The sequence below is a fragment of the Eucyclogobius newberryi genome, unplaced genomic scaffold (assembly GCF_026437365.1).
Source record: "Eucyclogobius newberryi isolate DKJ021-1_F unplaced genomic scaffold, fEucNew1.0.hap1 SCAF_7, whole genome shotgun sequence".
Classification (NCBI taxonomy): domain Eukaryota; kingdom Metazoa; phylum Chordata; class Actinopteri; order Gobiiformes; family Gobiidae; genus Eucyclogobius; species Eucyclogobius newberryi.
The window spans coordinates 41,502,384-41,507,383 of record NW_027316389.1 but is presented as its reverse complement, the minus strand read 5'-3'; the positions used below and the strand labels follow the sequence as shown (position 1 = coordinate 41,507,383).

The window sequence follows — 5,000 nt, the reverse complement described above, 5'->3', positions numbered from 1 at the left end:
GAAAAAGTGTGAAAATGCTCACAGCACCTGGTATTCCCAGGCGGTGTCCCATCCAAGTACTAACAAGGCCCAACCCCGCTCGGCTTCCGAGATCAAACGAGATCGGGCTGTTCCAGGGTGGTATGGCCGTGAGCCAAATGTTCCAGGTCAAAACTCGTATAAATGGCTTTTTTTGCATCAAACACTGTCTTTTCGTGAAGAGTACCTTCACGCCACTTGCTCGGTCAAAATTGGGATATCTCAATGAAAAACTTCTTTTATTTTTTTTTTTTTTTTTGACAGGAGAAAAAGTGTGAAAATGCTCACAGCACCTGGTATTCCCAGGCGGTCTCCCATCCAAGTACTAACCAGGCCCAACCCTGCTTGGCTTCCGAGATCAGACGAGATCGGGCGGGTCTTTTTTTTTTTTTATCTTTTATTATCAAAAACATCTTAAAACAAGTATTTACATATATTTACATGAATGTACAGACATACATGACACACAAGGGCAAGGGAATGGGATACACAAGGGCAGGGGGAGACGAGACAAAAAATTACAGAAAATCAAACACACAATCATTCTCCAAACATTCTTCAGTGATGGGGGGTGATGCCGTGGTTGGGGGGGGTGATGCCGGGGTCAGAAGAGGATGTCCAGGTTTCCAGAGGGTGTGAGGTGGATCAGGGTGTTGTGGGGGACGAGGTGGGTGATGAACCGGTGCTCTGCTGCCATGTGGAGGTGTCGGAGGTGTGCGGCCAAGAGTCCTTTGAAGATGGGCCAGGGTGCTGCTGTTTTATTGTCACGGAGATGGATGTTCCTGTTGAGATATAATGTGTACCGGGCTATGGAGAGGGTTAGTCGGGCGAGATGGGTGTTGGCTCCAGAGCGACTCTGTCCGGGACCAAAGAGGAGGAGCCAGGGCTCCTGGTCGTCCCCTCCTAGGGCCGCCGGCGGTGGGAGCCTCCAGGACAGCCTCCGAGCGAGGAGGTCCTGCAGTCGGGACCAGAACGGGCGGACGGCCGGGCAGGTGTACAGCATGTGCTCCAGGGTCTCGGGGGGTCCGTGGCACACGGGGCAGTCCGCAGCGTAGCTGTCGGGAAGAAATGCGTGCAGTGCTGCGGATGTAAAGACGATCCTGTGTCTAAATCTGAAGTCAAAATGACCTACGTTATGTGGGGTGTACCAATTAAAGATGTTGGCCCAGATGGTTGCGATGGTGCGTGCGGGGAATGTTAATGACCATTTGTGTTCCGAGGCGGGACGCCCGAGCACTCCTGGCAACAACAACTGATACAGGATGCGGGTGGGTAGGTCTGTGAAAATCCTAAACCTCCCCGTGCTAACAAATACATTAAAATTCAACTTACCTGTCGTGCTCCCCATTTGGCCCAAAGTGCTTCCCCAATGCCTGACCAGATTCCTGTTAAAAATACTTACCATACCACTAATATACTTTTTCCTAAACACTTTACCTGCTAACCTAAAACACTTCCCTATGTAATCTACACTAAAATTACCTTTCACGTCAAATACCTTACCTACATATTCCAGCCCAGCCTCCTCCATCGCCCCACTGATCATGCACTCGCGCTTCCCGGGGGGAGCGGAGAGCAAGTCAGGGTTATGACGGAGGGGCATGTGCGCGAGACCCTCACCGCTGTCTGGAACCGCCACAGTCAGGGGCCTGAAAGTCCTCCACGCCTCCAAGAGTTCCCTCTCGAAGGGGGGGAGGCCTTCCAGGACCGAAACAGGGGGCAACAAACACAAATTATAAACACAAAACTTACCTAGACTATTAACAAACTCACCTATATAATCCTTCCATGGAGCATCTACCTCAACGTCTAGAAATTTCCGAATTGTTTTCAGCCTGAAGGCCTTCTTCCTTAACTCTAAATCTGCTAACTTTAAACCTCCCTGATCGTACTCACCTATCATAACCTTATGTGCAATAAAGCCCCTCTCACGATTCCACAAAAAGTGGTTTATCACTAACCTTAATTTGTTAGCATAGACCCCCGGCAGGCCGTACACGGAGAGTGCATGGTTCAACATGGACATGCACAAAGAATTTACAACTAAGACTTTACCTTTTAATGTCAGATTACGACGTCTCCAAAAATTCAAGCGCGCTGTAATTTTCTCGCACAAAGGCGACCAAAGTGCAGTACGACACGCCTCCTCGTCTCTGCCCAGGGGGACGCCGAGGACCTTGTAGGAGTCCCCCGCCTCCCGGAGCTGGACAGGGAGAGGAACAGGCGTGACGCTGCCGCAAAATTTAACCGTGGTTTTATCGAAATTGATTTTGGCCCCTGAAGCGAGGCCGTAAACATTGAGCACGTGGAGAGAGGCGTTCAGGCTCTCCACGTCTCGGAGGATCAGATTCGTGTCATCTGCGTACTGAAAAATTTTGACTTCCCTACCCGCAGGCGTGGTCAGTCCCCTCACCGCCGCGTCCGCCCTCAACATGGCCGCCAAAGGCTCAGCGGCGATGCTGTAGAGGAGCGACGAGAGGGGACAGCCCTGCCTGACTGATCTTTTTAAGGGGAAAGAGTCAGTTAGAAACCCGTTGACTTTGACCTTACTGACCGCAAAGGAATAGATGAGCTGTAGCCAATTAACAAACCGTTCGCCGAAACCTAACTTACCTAATACAGTCCAGAGGAACGAATGCTCAACTCTGTCGAACGCCTTGTTAAAGTCTACACTAACGTGAATACCACCGGTCGCGTGCATCTGCCGAAGGAGATATCTCAGAGACAAAACTGTGTCTGAGATGTCCCTCCCGGGGACGCTGTAGGCCTGCGAGGGGTGTATGACGGATCCAATCACACGCTTTAACCTACCTGCTAATACCTTTGCTAAAATTTTATAGTCTACGTTCAAAAGGCTAATGGGCCTGTAGTTGGCGAGGCTGCTCCTGTCGCCCTTCTTAAAAAGCAGAGTGACGACACTCATCGCAAAACCATCGCCAACTCTACTCTCACTCTCAAAATCCTGATATAATAGGAGTAGGATCGGAGCTAACCTGGAAGCGAAACGCTTGAAAAACTCACAGGTTAGTCCGTCCTCTCCGGGGCTTTTTCCTGTATTTAAACTCTTGACTGCAGCCTCTATCTCCATGAGAGACAGAGGCGCGTCGCACAGCTCCCTATCCTCCCTGCTCAGTGTGCGCTCCAGAGCACCTACAGCCTGGTCTAAAGCCTGCTCTGCCACTCCGTCTGAACTAAAAAGCCTACTATAGAAATCCTGCGCTGTCTCTAAAACCTCACTTACCTCGGAAACAATCTTACCTGTCTTATCTATCAACTTATCTATGTGCATCTTTCCCTGTGTAGCCTTCTCACAGCCGAAGAAGAACGCTGTCGAGCGTTCTCCTTCGACTGTGTGTCTGGCTTTTGCCCTCAAAATTGCACCCTGACACCTACTTACCTCCAGCTGCTCCAGCTCAGCGCGCACCACCAGGTACTCTGGATCCACAGGGCCAGTGGTGGAAGCTGCGCCCTGGTCCAGGACCTGCAGGCGCTGGCGGAGAGCGGTCTCCCTCCTGGTCGACAGCCACGCCTTGTGTTTGCTGTAATTGACACAGAGCTTTTTAATGCGTGTTTTTGCCGTCGGCCACCAATCGACCACGCTGTCGATCAGCTCCAGCTCCATGTCAAATACATCAAACAAAAAGTCCATTTTCCTACAAAAAGTTTCATCACCGAGGATGGAGCTGTTTAGGACCCACAGTCCTCCATTCCTCGGTGATGAAACTAACCCAAAATAAATATCTAAAGTGGAGTGATCACTCAAGCCTGACCACTTGTAGGAAGCACCACTGACTCTCTGTGCCAGGTCTGAGGAGGCAAAACAGAGGTCAATGCGGGACTGCTTCAGGACGCCCTGGACGACCTGCCGCCTGGAGAAATCCTTCAGGAAGGGGTGGACGAACCGCCACACCTCCGTCAGGTTCCTGCTGGCGGCTTCTTCCAACAGGGCTGTCCTGGCAGTGCTGTTTTTAAAAGAGTTGTTAATGCCGATGTCTGTCTTGCAAAGTGTTGTATTAAAGTCACCGATTATGATTGTATTGTCGTTCGCAAAGCGAAATATTTTTTTGAAGAATTGCCTCCTCAGACCATCATCGTTCGGGGCGTAGATGTTAATTAGTCTGAACTTCACTGTGTCCGTGAAGTCCAGGACCAGGAAGGAGCCCTCTGGGTCGGCGTGTACCAGGGTGGGTTGGCCTAAGACACCAGGCCTCACCACCGTGGCCACACCGCGCGAGCACGCCGTGCCCAGGGCCCAAAATACAGAGCCTACTCCCATGCTCCGCACTTGTTGCGCGTGGCTGACATCCCAGTGCGTTTCTTGGATGCAGAGCACGTCCCACTTGGAAAAGTGTAACGCGCTCTGCATCCGCACTGGGCTCCGCAGGCCGCCTGCGTTCCAAGAGGACAAGGAGAACGCCATTAAGAGGAGACCTTGGAGGATGTAACCCATCTTTTATTTAGACTTCTTTTTGGCGCCCGTCGCATCCGACTGCCACACTCTTTTTCTGACTTCACGGGTGGAGAAATCCATGAAGTCATCATTAAAAACAGTCTCGAGCTCACCTCGTGGGGCAGAGCTGCGTGTGGAGGATGGTGGGTTGATGGAGCTTTCTGCTGGCGCTTTTGAAGTGGTTGGAACGGAGGAGGCAGAGCCGCTCTCAGCAGCAGCGCCCTCTCCGTCTCCTGCCACCTGCTTCCTGCGTCTTGCCCCTTTCTTATCCTTCTTCTCCACCTGTCCCCTCTTACCACCGTCCGACTGGAGCTTGGGATCATCACCCAGCTCTGTGGTGATGTCCCCCCCTTTGGAGGTAAGATGCGGGGCCTGTCCCGCACCCATCCTCCTCCCGGGTTCAGCCTCTTCCTCCACGGGCTTAGGAGTTGGACCCTCACGAGTCCCCTCCCTCTGGTCAGGAGGAGCAGTTTGTCCTGCTCCCACCTTCCCAGACGCCAGCGCTGAGCCGAGCACCATCTCCAGTGCGACG

The 5,000-nt window shown here is 52.0% G+C and overlaps 1 pseudogene; it reads right to left on the bottom strand.

The window, feature by feature from the left end:
- Positions 1-15: 15 nt before the first annotated feature.
- Positions 16-134, bottom strand: LOC140350260 (5S ribosomal RNA; annotated as a pseudogene).
- Between the last annotated feature and the right edge of the window lie 4,866 nt (positions 135-5,000).